The 16,435-nt window shown below is 37.7% G+C and overlaps 1 pseudogene; it reads right to left on the reverse strand.

Moving 5' to 3' along the window:
• LOC149239330 (exocyst complex component SEC15A-like) overlaps nt 1–16,435 on the reverse strand; it is a 115,964-nt pseudogene that overhangs the window by 93,370 nt on the left and 6,159 nt on the right.

A 16,435-nucleotide genomic window follows, 5' to 3' on the forward strand; every position in this document is an offset into this window, starting at 1 on the left:
TGAGATAGACATCCTAGAAGAGTATTGACTGCCTTTGCATTTGTTTCATATTTCTTCTTCTCAGCTGGATCTGTAGGAGTAGCTGATGGAAAAGTATACCCTGTTTCTACGATGTCCCAGACTTCTGTACCCAAAGATTGAAGATAGGCAGTAACTCTTACCTTCCAATACACGAAGTTTGTCCCATCAAAAATCGGTGGCCTGATTGATGCTTCCCTCTCGTAGTTGCTCATGATGATAGATCTTCCTTCAAGCGATCAAGCTCCTTCAGAAGGACCTGCTCTGATACCAATTGTTGGAAATAATACTGAGAGGGGGGGTGAATCAGTATTATCTAATTCTTTTTCAATATATTTATACTTTGAATTATTGTATGTCAGTACCATAAAATAATGAGCATGAACAAGAAAAACAGATAGTCACACCAAAGAACACCAGATATAAGGTGGAAACCCAATGTGGGTGAAAACCACTTGCTGCAATATATCTCTATATTCTTTCAATTATAAACTCCTTTTACAATGATTTTGTACTGGTGCAGTCCTTTACCAGTACGCAGGCTGCAACCTGCAGAGAGCTACAACTCTCTCTCCTGGAAGGGAGTTACAACCCCCTACTTCTTTTCTTTCAAGGACCACTTTTCATAAATTTTCAGACTGGGTCCATGAACATCAATCAATCATCAAGTATATCTGCATCAAACAATCTCCTTTTCCCAATTAGCACTGGATCAAGTAAACACTTCTCTGACAGCTGTACCCAGAACACAGTAACAGTAACCACACACCAAATTCTGAACCCAGAATACTGCAGCAATAGACAGAGGAAGCTAGATCATAATTTAAATATATATGCTACTTCAACAACCTGAAACCTGCGTGCAGATCGATAAAGGATAATTCCTTCTTTAAAATATTCAGACACTAATTAACCCAGATTGTCAGATTTATAGATCAAGCATGTGCCTCATATAAAAGATCAAAATCATACAAAGATACTATTATTCAAGCATAAATATTATGACCCATCAATAGAACTTATCCTTCTTTATGCGCTAAGGTTCCTCCTTCATTCAGATCCAGATCTGCACCATAACCCAATCACAAATATTTCAGATCTAGCACTTACTAGATATTCAATTCATTCGATGATACTTTGCCAAATGATCTTCTTCCTCTTATATAGTCTTAGGCCTTTCACAATACCACGGTCCAAAACCATAATAACACAATACCGCGAACCCAATACTTGGGATCAACACTTTTGGATGCAATACCATGGACCAAAACCATAGGATCAAAAATTGTCGGACTAATACCATGAACGAACCATGAAAGTGCGTGAGATCAACACTTTTGGATGCAATACCACGAACCAAAACCATAGGATCAAAAACTATCGGACTAATACCATGAACCAACCATGAAAGTGCATGAGATCAACACTTTTGGATGCAATACCACGGACCAAAATCATAGCATCAAAAACTGTCGTACTAATACCATGAGCCAACCATGAAAGTGCGTGAACTTTTCTCTTCATGAAAGGAACTTTTCTCTGCATGAAAGTGCGTGAACTTTTCTCTACATGAAATAAACTTTTCTCTGCATAAAAGTGCGTGAACTTCTCTCTACATGAAATAAACTTTTCTCTGCATAAAAGTGCATGAACGTTTCTCTACATGAAATAAACTTTTTTCTGCATAAAAGTGTGTGAACTTTTCTGCACTATAATTTATCATCTGAGATGAGTGGGTTGCCATCAAGTACAACATATGTATCATAATGCCAACATGTAGTCACTAGTTAGGAATCATGACTCAGTACTTTGGATCATGTTTGGACTCATAACATATATGAGATGCTTATTCATTCATGATATTTGGACATATATTTATGTTATGAATTGTTTAGACATGGCTTTACTGAATATCAATGAAAAATGTTTTTTTTTAATTCAATATATGTGTATATTTTTATTTATTGAATTCACTAATTTTTTTATGATTTTTTCCCGATTTTTCTCCAATTTTTCCCCAATTTGATTAAAACTCTTAGCTGTTTTTCCTTGTCGATTTATTGTCTATTCCGAGTCTGGTAACATTGGTTACAAGTTTCATTCTTCACTTATGAGTGCTAAGGTGTGCTAGAGAGTTCCAATGCATGCTGAGGAGTGTTAGGGAGTACTAGGACAACACAAGGGAGCACTAGGTCAAAATGCATGGAAGTGAATGAATATGAGGGTGTTTTGGGGAGTGTCAATCAGTGCTAGTTGTCATGCCAAGGAGGAAGTGACAAGGTATGCTAAGAACGGGTAAGGCATGCTAGGGAATATCAGGGAATGTCAAGAAGTGCTAGATTGTGCTAGGTAGTTCCGGGGTGTGCTAACATGTGCCAAATAGTGCCAAGGCATTCCAAGTGTTAAGACATGCTACGATGTGTAGGGTGCCATAGTATGACAATATGCGTCAAGGAGTTTCAAGGAAACAAAAGGAATAACCAAGTTAAAATGGAAGAAAATGAACACATAAGAGGGTTAATAAGTCAGGACTTTATCTTTTTCAAAAAGGGCATGCTAAGCACACTAATAATATGTTCAAATACATGCCAAGTGCCAATGTGTGCCAAGTGTTAATTTTTGTCAATGCAATATTATGCCAAGGAGTTCCAGGGCATGCTATGGACTACAGGGAATGCCAAAACATGATAGGGGAGTGCTATGTTATGTTATGGCATGCCAACATGTGCTTTGGCGTCCTACTCATGGAAAGATGCTCTAGGTACAAAGATGTTCCAAGACATGCGAGGTGCCAAGGAATGTTAGTGTATTGTTCCAAAGCATGTTAAGGTGTGCCATGAGTGTTGAGGAGTGATATGTCTCTCTCATTAATAGAATTGACAGAGCTTGATTATGTATTAAATAATATAGTTCATTATTTAAAGGAAATTTTCTAGATAATAAACCTAATAGAGATGAATCATGTGTTGATTCATAGGAAGACTATATTCTTATGACTTGAGGGAAATGATACACACTAATTAATTCTTAACAAATTGAATGGCTATTATAACCACTATGACCTTGGACACATAATGAAAAAGACTCCACAACAATGGTCTTAAATCATTATATTTTGACAATAAATATAGTAATATGTACATAGCATCATCAAAAACTCATTGGAATGATCAATGATGATGAATAGTTTTTTACCGTCACCAAAAGTAACCAAAAATAACATTAGTGAGGGTCAATAAAAGGTCGTCACTCGAAGTGTCACCAAAGGGAGAATTAGTGATGGGCCTTTAATGACCCTCACCAAAAATGCCACCAAAGAGAGAATTAGTGATGGGCAATTAACGACCCTCATCAAAAGTGTCAATGAAAATGACTTTGGTGAAAAACCTTAAAGGACCATCACTATATACACTTACAACAACGATTTTTTAAGCATCGTCACCATATGCAACATTGGTGATGGACCTTAAAGGTCTGTCACAAGCATAAAGCGTCACCAAAAACTCATTGGAATGATAAATGATGACGAACATTTATTGACCGTCACTAAAACTAACCAAAAATATCATTGGTGACAATCAATAAAACATTGTCACTAGAAGTGTCACCAAAGAGAGAATTAGTGATGGGCCTTTAACGACCCTCACCAAAAGTGTCACCAAAGAGAGAATTAGTGACGGGCCTTTAACGACCCTCACCAAAAGTGTGATTGAAAATGGCTTTGGTGGCAAACCGTAAAGGACCATCACTATATACACTTACAACATCACTTTTTTAAAGACCATCACCATATGTGACATTGGTGACGAACAATAAAGGTATGTCACAAGCATGACCCTCACCAATGACCTTTTTTTTTGTAGTGTCTCCATCCACTTCATATTCACTATCTATTCATCATTCATCCATCCCATTTCATTCTTGAAAAAAAAAACAAATAGAGTATCCTCTCCATTTTCATGAAATTTCCATTTGCAGGTTAGCAAGAAGGACAGTCAAATAGCAGAGGAGGATCACAGAGAGACCCCTGTCACTCACATTTTTATTTTATCACTCACTACCATTCATTCCTCCACCGTTTATGTCATTGTTTCCACTCCTTTATTTCAGTTTACAAAGGGACTGTGTTTTCTACAGGATGATCTTGTAGGAATTATAGTGACCCAGAAATCCTATAGGAGCCAGTCCTAAGGAAAATAAATGACTTGCTATGCCAATAAAATGCAAGCACTTCATCATTCCATCACCATACCTTGTCCACCATCATCACCCCTGCATTCACCCTTAAAAACAGAATCAATTTCAAGAAAAAAAACAGTCTTCGAAAAGAAGGGAAACAAGGAGGAATAGAGAGCATCACCTGAGTATTCCTTGTTCTCCACACTCCTATTCTTTCTCTCCATCCATGTCACCATCTCAGCAAAGTGTATGATTAAGATTTCTAAGGGAGAAGTAGCTACAATACATCCTATAGGAAATCCTGTGGCATCCTATCCCATAGAATACAAATCATAACAATATCAAGCCTCCAACATGATGATCCAAGAGCAGAAGGAGCTCCAAAGCAGCACCACCACCACCATATTCAACCATAGGTACCTGCACAAACAAAGGAGTCATCAGAAAACAACAAGAAAGGGAAAAAGACTCTCATACAGTTAGAAGACCCTGAAAGAGGAGGAATGACTACTACAGGAAGGCAAAATGTTGCTACAAGAAGGAAGAAATGAACAAATTATGCTAAACCCCAAGATGGAAAATATTTTTCAGAGAACTCCAAGGCGATTAGGTAGTCACCTAGGTCACAAAAGAGAATAAAAAGGCAACAAAAAGAAATAAGGCATTCACCATCAAAATAGAATCAAATTGCAGTGATGAAAAGAGGTGTTCCAAGAGGTCTCCAATCTCTTTCTAGCTTTTGTCCAGGGTCTAAAAATGGGAGAAATGCATGGGAGCCAAGTTGAGGGCCTACCGTAACCTCAGACTATCATTTATGCTCAAAATTGGTTTCCTATAGTTTTAACAGGGTTTCCTGTAGGTTTCCTATAGTTTTGACAGGAATTACTACAAGATGTCCTAGTTCTCATCTAAATGCATTTTGAAGGTGTTAGAGGTGTCAAAATGGCGGAACAAGGTAGCAGAAGGTTGATAAGGGTGTGGAAGACCTTGCCAAAATAAAAAAATATTCAAGAACTCATGTTGAATAAGGGCAAGAAAGTAAGCTAATGGTCTCAAGAAACAATGATTTTTCTTTGAACAAATATGTTTTTGGGTTTGTCCTTGCAGAGCTTACAACCAAGATTCTTAATGCATAAGAGAGAGGCCAGTAGGGCCATGGATGAGGCACAATGAGGTCACTAAGTTGCTCAGAGGATGAGCAACACTTTCAGCGGGGGGGTATGATGGGCCTCAAAATTAGACATAAATTAAGACCCATGATTCTAATTTAAAACATAAATTAAGGCCTATGACCATCCTTCATCACATTAAACCTCTATTTTTGCATTATATAATTTATTTTTAACTTTAATATATTCATTAGGAAACTTTATGAATAATTGAATATTTGTGCCTAATGTTATTTATTTTTGTGGAATAGTATGTGAATATTGGGCAGGTTATGAAGATTTGGAGGAGGAGATCTTTTAGGGACTTGTTCCCTACTACTAGAGGATCAATAATAAATAATAAGTCAACAACATATTATGGAATTATGGCAAAAATTGTGGAACTCCAATGATTGAGAAAATCTAGGAATGTGTTCCACTAATCAAGGAAGCAGATCCACCAATCAAGGGAGAAGATCCACTAATCAAGGGATTTCGGTGGGGAAAGGTTCCTCATCCATGGGGAATGATTATTAATCATTTTGTATAAGTACCAAGTCGAATTTTCCTCTAGGGAATTATTGAGAAAATCTAGGAATGTGTTCCATGCCATTTAATGCAAATTCCTAGTATTGGGGACTAGATCCACTAATCAAGGGAATTTTGGTGGGGAAAGCTTCCTCCATTCATGGGGAATGATTCATAATCATTTTCTATAAGTACCAAGTCAGATTTGCCTCTAGAGAGATTTTCATTAGTGTTATTGTGGAGAGAGCTTGTATTCTTGCAGCTCCATTGTATTTTCTTGCAGGGATGTAATTCTATTGATGAAAATAATGAAGATTGGTCTCATGTTCAGCTTCTAAATATTTCTCTCCTCCATAGGTCTCTGATTTTCCTTGGGCTTGGCCATCCTAGGAACCTCAGAGCCCTTTTGTATCATTTTCTTTCCTTCTTTTCACTGTTTATTCACATGCATTTCTAGTTTTTATTTCTTTCTATTTCTGCATTTAGTATTAATGATTTCTTGTTGTAGGATTGACTTAAATGGTTGATGTAAGTTCTTTTACAGGATCACATGAATTACTTCATCCTTGGAAAAGCTTTGGTAGTTCATAGTAATCATTGAGCTACTTGGATTAGTCTTCTTATTCCCAAATCTAGAATGTTGGACCTCCTTTTTAGCAAAGAACAATAAATTTCTTCTATTTTTTAGATCATGCTAACACACTTCAATTGACTTGATTCCACTTGCATTAGATCAAAAAAAAAATCTAGTTCATAACAAAAATCACCCCACTACATTTTCACTTGATTAGGTTAGGAATTTTTTAGATTTACTAGCTCACTAGTTCTCGAATTTCTAGATTTTCGACTAGTAATGTTTTTATATTTTTTGCATAGGTTAACAGAGGTCTTTTCGAGTGATTCCACTTGGAATGGGTATCTAATACATCCTAGTTAATACCAAAATTTGTCCCATCTAATTTGTATTTGATTTTCTTGGTCATTCGATGAATTATATTAAATCTGTACATCCTGTAGGAAATCAGGGGATCATGTAGGAAAACAATGTAGCATCCTGTAGGAAATCCTGTTTTGAGGCTGAATTAAGGAAAAAGTATCTAGAAAAAGATAGAAAAGGGTCCCTACTTGTACCCCAAACCTTATGACCATTCACCATCATCTCCAAGCCACCTACCACATCACCAAAAGAGATTATCTTTCACACTCTCACATAAAAAAAAGACAAAACGAAAAACAGATTTATTTTATTCATTTACGTGCACAACAGTAGAAGTTTTGATGGTTTGAATTTGCATGCTTAGGATAGTATGATTGCATACATGTTAACTTAGCATTCTTTTGAAGTAAAGCCTCTTAGCAAGTAGTTATAAAATGGTGTGTTTTAGCATTTTATTTCAATCTCTTTCCTGTACTTTCTTTCTTGCAATAGGTTAAGTTTCATTTCGAACATTTCATTCTCTACAATTAGTTTATGATTTGACTTCAGTACATGCACTCAATTACATTATAACAGCAAAGGAAGGACATTGTATTCCACACATATAGTTCAGATACCTCTTAAGTTTGTACGAACCCCTGGTTGATAATTAAAGTCGGTAACCTTGGGAGTTGCAACATTCTTGTTGCAATACCGAGGCTCATCACCTCTGGTCACAGGTAGTGGTCCCATGGTTGAGAAATGATAAAGGAGCTTAAGTAGGAGGATCTTAGGGCGATCGAAGTTTTGTGTTTTTATAACAATATTTTTTAAGAGTTACGAGGTATATTAGGCTCCAATAAGTATGGCCTAGAGTCTATGTGTTGATTTTTGGGTAGCATCATATGTGCTCTATCTCCAAAAATTTTTGGAGGGGCTAAAATACATAAGATCTCCAAAACCCAGAAATTTTTTGTAGAGATTCCACCCGGATTGTGAGTTATTAAAATAATTAATATTTTTAATGGTGTTCCTAAGTCTAAACTTAAGAAAATAAAATATTAATGGGTATTAATAAAAATATGGGTGAAAAGCTTCTAAGGGACGAGGATCAAGTCTATTTTGATCTTAGATATTGATTAGGGACTTAATATCAGTCGTTTATTCATCAACAGGAAAAGTATAAGAGGAGGCTTGAGGGTCAGTTGGAGATACACCAAGTGATTAGTCAGTTCGATTTTTCTAGGGTGTGGTTTGCTGAGAAAATCGAACAAGTGACCTAAGTTCCAGTAGGAGGGGTAGAAGAAGAGATTTGTATCAGAGAGGAAGTTCCAAGCCAAAGAGTATGTGGCAGAAAAGTAGCCTAAGCATCAGAAAGATAGTGTAGAGGCCTATGCAGCCCAGGAGGGGCTCATGCAAAGCTGACATGGGCCAGGTGGGTCTCTTACAGTGGTAGTGCAGAGCATTCGTAAGAAGTCCAAGATTTTTCTAGAGAAGCAAGGTTCTGGACCAGAAGGGTTGAATACCAGTCTTCCTCCAGCAAATGAATCCAGTAGAAGGGGTGACCGAGTCTTCTAAAGGCAAGACGCTAGCCCACGCAGAGATTGCATAGGGACTTCATAGTATCTATTGGGAGGAGCTAGATCGCTCATTAGATCAGTTATGACTTGGGGAATGAGGTAAACCCTCGTATATATTTATTTCTACCATGATTTCTCTAAAATTTTAGTTGGTGTGAGAGGAAACCTGTTGTACTCATATTCTGCTTGCTTAATAATACAAACCCTCTATTTACTGCACCGATTTTCCCGCATTGAGTTTTTTCCAGGACGTGTTGTCCAAAAATAATGGTGTCCCTCATGTGTTTGTCTCATCTATTATTTTAGTTTATGATATGTATGTCAGTGTGGTCTACAGTATTGCTTTTCATTACTGTTTATAAATTAAATTACTTATTGAATGAAATAACAAGTAGGAGATGTTAAACTAGTAACTGCAGTAGGATTTCTGTGTCTAGATTCAGAAATTTTCACATGGTATCAAAGAATTGTAGATAAGAGGGTACTAAAGCCATCGACGCGTAGATCCAGCAAATCTACTACAGAGAGGTAGTTGTCTTAAGTGACAGCGTTATTCTAGAGGAAGGGTGACACAGTGCAGAAAATGTAATGCAGAGGCTCACGCAGTGCCTGTGTCAACTTTCTGAGCTAGGAAGAGGAGACGTAGTAACTGAGAGGATCTCACGAAGTGACTACATCATCTCTCTGGGCTAGCACGGAGCCCAAGGGACTGAGATCAGTCAGTTTCTGAGGCAGAAGTGTGGGCAGAAGGAGTTGTGCAGATTTGATCTGTGGTGCTAGTGGGACGTTGTTGTTGTTGTTGCAGAATAGTGTTTATGGAGATGAAGTTGAGGTAGAGGGAGTCACTACCTTAACAGATTTCTTGCCAAATAAGTCTAGGTCTGAGTTGCTGAGCAGCAACAAAGGAGGATTGGAGAAGGAGTGATTCGACATTATTTGGTAGGAGAATTTTCGTGAAGGAAATCAGGACTCAGAGGGAGTCTAGAAGGAACTTGTTTGTTAGAGTATTTCTAGCGCCAAAGAAATGTAGATCTGAGTCTTGTTGGGGTAGCAGCGAGAGAGGGATAAGAGAACCTATTATATATTTGTTTGAGAAGATATGGTAGTTAATGGACAAAGGGATCAAGAGACATTGGATCGAGCATCCAACTTTGTCATCTGTAAGGCTAGGATCATAACAGTCTTAGAAAAGAATCACATCAAGGATTATGCCTTGAAAGGTGTGGTTGTACAATTGATGTTGATCCTCTTAAGAAATATGAGGAGGCTCAAGCAAAGGCAAAGTACATGATCTTGGATGAGGTCAAGGATCATGTGGTCCCACATATTGTTGAAAAGGAAACAATAAGGGAGATGTGGGAGGCCTTGACGACCTTGTATGGGGGAACTTCCTTCCAATGGAAGATGTTGCTTGAGAACTAGGTAAGACAGTATCAGATGCAGAAGGGAGAATAAATTGATCCCTTCCTTCTCAGGTTGCAAGGGATTCGAGACCAACTAACTTCTGTGGGGTCTACACCAAATCCTGAGTTCATGGTCATGACTACTCTGAATGCAGTCACTGAAGACTGGGAGGGATTTTTCCAGAGCATCTTGGGCAAGGCTTCTCGCCCTAGTTGGGAGGAGATGTGGGCAGCTCTTCGACAAGAAGAGATCAAGCGGTTAACCAAGGCAAGAAGTAGCGACAATGGATTAGAGTCAAGAAGGAGGAAGAGGAGGATGTAGCTCTCACATAAGCGGAATAGCAAGGGCAGCAGAAGAGGAAAAATAAAGACATAACCAAAGTCAGATGCTTTAGATGTGGGGAACTGGAACATTTCGCCACTCAATGCCCTTGGAAGAAGGGCAAGGAAGAGAATTCTGACTCAGAGTTTGCTCCAACGAAAGTTGACAAGGAGGACAATAATGAGGATTACGCCATGAGTACTCATGCACCTCTATATAAGAGGTGGGGCAACATAGACCTGTAATCAAGAGGACTACACAGGGGCAGGATCCTTGAGGTGCCCAAACTCTTGGATCACATACAGCTACGGGAGCACTTAATGACAATAGCAGAATGATGGGAGTCAGCTGGTGCGAGGGATTATGGAGAAATAGTGGCACAGCTAGAGTGCCAAAGTGTGATGCAACACAGTAGAGTGTTGAGCAATGCAGGAAGCACAGAGTAGATACAACAGCAGCGCAGTAAGAACAGAGGGTCAACACAGATTAGCAGCAGAGGTAGCTTCAACATCACAGAGTATCCATACTGACCAACATGTCATATTTGGGTGGCTATTCATTTGCTTACTTCTTAGCAACTGATTTTTAGTGCAGCAGTTGGTGGTGGTAGTGCTATGGGAAACATGATGCAGCATATTGAGAGGGAGTTGTAGTATAGATGTAGCAGTGACAGTAGCAGTGACAATGGTAGTGTCATGGGAAGTAGTACAGGATACAGTGGATGAAGGGTAGCAGGCCAAGCATCAGCAGCATAGAAGACTGATGTCGTGGATCAGTGTTATGCTTCTATTGGGAAGTATTGCTAGAGCACATTCCCTGCTAAGAGGGATTATTGATTATTAGGTATCATAAGATGTGATCTAGCTCCAAAATTTTGTAGAGGGGCTAGAATACATAATATCTCCAAAACCCAGAAATCATTTGGATAAATTCCACCTAGATTGTGAATTATTAAAATAATTAATATTTTTAATGGGGTTCCTAAGTCGAAACATAGGAAAATAAAAATATAATGGGTATTAATAAAAATATGGGTGAAAATCTTCTCAGAGATGAGGATCAAGTCTGTTTTAATCTTAGCCATTGATTATGGACTTAATCTCGATTTTTGATTCATCAACAAGAAAAGTATAAGAGGAGGATTGAGGGTCACTTGGAGATACACCAAGTGATCAGTCAATTTGATTTTTCTAGGGCGTGGTCTGTTGAGAAAATCGAATAAGTGATATGAGTTGCAGTGAGAGGGGAAGAAGTAGATATTTGGATCAAAGAAGAAGTTCTGAGCCAAAGATTACATGGTAGAGAGTTAGCCTGAGCATTAGAAAGGCAGCACAGAGGCCTACGCAGCTAAGGAGGGGCTCACGCAAAGCTAACGCAGGCCAGGATGGTCCCTTGCAGTGGCTGTGTAGAGCATTCGTAAGAAGTCCAAGATTTTGCTAGAGAAGCAAGGCTCTGATCTGGGAGGGCTGAACATCAATCTTCCTCTAGAAAATTGATCCAACAGAAGGGGTGATGCAGTCTTCTGAAGTCAAGACGCTGGCCCATGCAGTGATTGCATAAGGACTTCCAATATCTGCCGGGAGGATCTATATTGCTCATCGGATCAGTTGTGACTTGGGGAACGATGTAAACCCTCGTATGTATTTCATGCTATTGTGATTTCTATGAAATGTTAACCGGTGTGAGAGGCAACCTATTGTACTCAAATTATGCTTTCTTAATAATACAAACCCTCTATCTGTTGCACCATGTTTCCCGCATTGTGTTTTTCTGGGGATGTGTTTCCAAAACTAAAGGTGTCCCTTGTGTGTTTGTCTCATTTATTGTTTCAATTTATGATTTTTATGTTGGTGTAGTCTGCAATAGTGTTTTCCATCACTGTTTATAAATTAAATAACTTGTTGAATGAAACAACAAGGAGGAGATGTTAAACCAGTAACTGCAGTAGGATTTTTGTGTCTAGATTCAAAAAAATTCACAGTATGTAAATGGATGAGTCAACAACTATGATTATGGAGCACCATTAAGGCCACCATAGGCAATCTCTTCCAACTCCAGAAAGTGGGGAATTTAAGAAGTTAAGGGGGAATGTGACAAGGATATCGACCGAGTGATTGCCGAAGAAAAATGTGGTAGAGACGTGGCCTCATAAAAGATGATCACAGGGAATGGCATGGAGATATTTCACTGTGACCATCATTCAATTTTCCAATTTGTTTTTAGTTTGTAATTTATGCATTTTAAAGAAAGTATCAAATCTACTAAAATCATTTTGGGGTAGCAAAACCTCTGCATGGTAAGACAACTAGTTGATCAGATAGCTAGAGTATCACTGAATATATTTTGTAACTATTGTTTTGAAGCTCCCCCTCTCCTTATAAATAAGGGGAAGAAATTCATTTTAAATGTTCCCAAATTCTACATTCTAGGGGCCTGAATTATGCTTTTCCAAGTTCAAAGCTCTGTTTTCAAAGAAAGTGGTTCCACTTTTGGTTCAATTCGCTCATTCATTAGGAGCTCAGGCTTATACAAATGTTAACTATGATGGACTGGTGATTTTGGACTCTATCTTCAAAGATTAATGAAGTAGTTTTGTTGATTCCAAGTGGAGTAATTTGCAGTATGTTTTCCCTTCTATATATCATTTCATTTATGTTTTTCCTCCTCTGAAATTGTAAAATGAAGCTGTTGGTTTCAATCCCACTTATGGTTGTATTTATGTTGTGAAGTAGCAAACAGTACCTGTGTAAATGACATATTTACTTGTCTTATTTTATAGCCTGCAGTATTTGTGTGAGCACAGATTTAGTAATGTTATTTGGTGACAAGATGTGTCCATGAGGTATAGAGTTAGAAACCTTAAATTGTGCTCCACTATTTCTACATTTTCACCTCCTCATTCTTCCATTCTTCTGCTGGAACTTGTTGCTCACGATTTTGTGTTTTATCCAGCCCTCTGCATCGAATTCCTTCCTTTCTTTCCTCTTCTTCATTCCCACTACGACGCCAATATCAAGTTGCCTTTTGTTGTGTGTCGGCCACAAGAATTAGGACATTCCTCCTTAAGATGAGTCATATCTACACATATGTATATATATTTGTGTGTCTGCTTGATTCTACCTTGGTGAAGGGCTATTGAACCAAGCTCTGAATTATCTTACTTCAAATTATGTGACATATGGAGTGCAACAAAAAGCCTTAGAGAGTCTTCAAAAGAACTCCTCTAGGATGCCCTAGGAACTAGCCCTTTCATTCAACCTAGGGGTTGTCTCTAGGAGGCTTCTACATCATCTGAAGAATATTGTGACAGGAGAAAGATAAATCTACAACAGACTGTTAGGCTCTAATTCAAATAGGCTATTTACAACACATTCGACTAAATTTATATTTCCATGAGCTCTATAGCCACTAAGGAGTGCCCCAAATACAACAACATTAGGTTCTACTGGCATCATTGCTATAAGATTGTGTGCCTCATCCAAGAACCTTGCATGCCCAAGTAGGTCAACCATACATGCATAGTGCTCTAACCTTGGCCTAAAACTATAATGTTGATCCTTGTTATCAAATTATTTGTGTCCTTCATTCACCAAGTCTACGTGATTGCATGCATACAACACAACAAGAAATGTAATATGGTTAGGTTTCTTACCTGATAAGAGCATTTGATGATATAGACTGACAACACTCTCTCCTTGCTTGTGCATTTCATACCCTTTAATCATTGCATTCCACACAACCAAATCATTTTTAGGACTCTTGTCAAGCACTTGGTGTGCATCCTCTATGCTGCCACATTTGGAATACATGTCAATGAGAGAAAACACCACAAAGCCATTGACTAAAATTCCACTCCTAATTATCTATCGATGGATATTTTTACCTTATCGGAGTGCTCCTATATAGGCACACATTGCTAGCCTACAAGAAATATAAATAGCATCAGCATTCAATCCTACCAAAATCATTGGGTAAAACAACTTCAACGACTGTCACAATAACCACTTTTCACATATCCTACAATCATGTTATTCCATGACACAATATATCTCTTAGACACTTTTTCAAATATATCTCGTGTAGTCTCAAGACCCCCACATTTTTCATGCATGTCTATTAGTGCATTCCCTATTAAAACATTAGACTCTAGCCCTCGTCGCACTATATCACATTGTATTTCCCTACCCTGATGCATAGCTTCCAAGCCTGAACACACTTTTGGTACACGAGGAAATGTAAACTTGTTTGGTTTTTCTACACTCCTTTGCATCTATAAATACAATCTCAAATCATCCTCACACAACCCATGTTTGGTGTATCTTGTGATCAATTCATTTCATGAAAACACATTTTGTTCGGGTATTTTGTCGAACACTACATGTGCAACCTCAAGTTTCCCACATTGGGAATACATGCTCAAAACCTTAGACCAAAAAAATGCAGTGGACTTAATTCCACTTTTCAACATGTGAGCATGTATTCACCTGCCCTCGTGTAGAGCTTTCAACTTTGCGCAGGATTCTAGTAGTATAGCATAATTATCTATATCGAGTGATATCCCCTACTGGTACATAACATCTACCATATTGAGTGCATATTTCAGTAGCATCTCTGCACATAATTCACACACCTCAATACCCATACCGTCGATATTTTTCTTCTTATGTTGATGAAGTGAAACCCTTTGTTTCTCTGTGCATCTTCCATTAAAATCAACATGTGCAGATATATGGAATTGTTTACATGGAAGAATTATTAACCTTCATCCCACATCATTTCCACCTAGGGAGTGGAGATTATTATTCCATCCATCCTAAAAATACGGTCTTCGACTATGAAAAACCTACAAATCTGAGTAAAGAAAAATTAATGTGATTCTAGGAAAGGTTGCATTGATGAGATTTGCAAATTTGAATTAAGATACATCTAAGGATTTGTATAGTAGTAATCCTAGAACTGGTCTTGGATCAACGAAAAATTTTGGATATGGTGCACCTTATAAACTAGAGTGATATCAAATTTCAACACAGAATCAACATCCTTGATATCCTTAATGTCTAAAGGATATAAATGTTCCCTTACACCTGACCTGCTCTATTCCTCTGCCTACTTTTGCTAGCTTCACGGCTCCTTTTATCTCTGTCGAGCTAAATAATCTTGTCTAATTTGTCATAAATTTTCTAGAAACCCTCAGGGTCTCTATGCATGCAGGGTAGCCATGGAAAAAGGTTCCAGTGCTTTATATGGTCAAGTGGGGAACCAAGTTCATAGGCTAGTCTAGTAGGCATGACTAGCTATGGACGATGGTAGAAAATTTCATGTTATTTGAAAGAATTTACAAGTGGCCGCTATCAATGATTAAAATTTTAATAAGATCACAGACTGAATTTTAATTTTAATGTATCATCATAATTCCGACACCAACATAGTTTGTCTCACTTGTGACAAAAATCATTTGTCACTGCAATTGTGACGCCTTAGAAACCATACGTTACGATTATGACTCACAAATGTGACATCATAATTACGATGAACATGGGCACCAAAACTTTAAAAAATGAAATTTGTCTTGACCTTTGCGATAATATCGTCCTTAAAGTCAGACTATCTAGTCGCACTTTATTCCTATATGTAGTAGTGCATCAATGGAAATGGGTCACATACATCTATTGAGATTGTTATAATAATGATCCTACATAAATATCTATCAAAGATTCCATATCCTATTCCTATATGATCATGTGGACCTAACTAATTCATAATGCCTCCCTATTTCTATTTATAGAGTCTCCCCCTAAGGTCATGCGCTTTCCTGTCAAACTAATCTAAGTCTCTTTTTGCTCATGATTATTCTTCAAAAATCTCCCCCTAAGACCATGCTTCCTTCATATATGAGTATCTATTATCTATGAATTTTCTTATTGCCCCCGAAACATGCTTGCTTCACTTAGACTTTATTTACATCTAATATATCATCATTAAGTCATGTAAGAGTCATTATCCTATAGATCAACCATGTTTGAACCTAACCTCATTTATCCTTTCTTTACACCTAAGACATCATCATCAAGTCATACTAATCAATGTAAGAGTTATAGTCTATATATTACCGTCATACATAAAGTTTCTTCTTCAAGTTTTGATTCAAAAGTTATGGTCTTGAAGAAGCTTTCACCAAGGGATTGGATCTAAGGAATTAAACTAATCAAGGTCCTGTTTGATCTCTTCTCCATCTACTAACATTGATAAGAAGTCCTTCTCTATTGTACCATCTAGAGTTGAGTCTGCAATCTAGTGCTATATGACCTTCATTATGACATATATGATATTCAACATTTGGT

This window comes from Pinus tabuliformis, chromosome 8 (genome assembly GCF_031772625.1).
Source record: "Pinus tabuliformis cultivar Carrire ecotype Pingquan chromosome 8, CPIR1, whole genome shotgun sequence".
NCBI lineage: Eukaryota > Viridiplantae > Streptophyta > Pinopsida > Pinales > Pinaceae > Pinus > Pinus tabuliformis.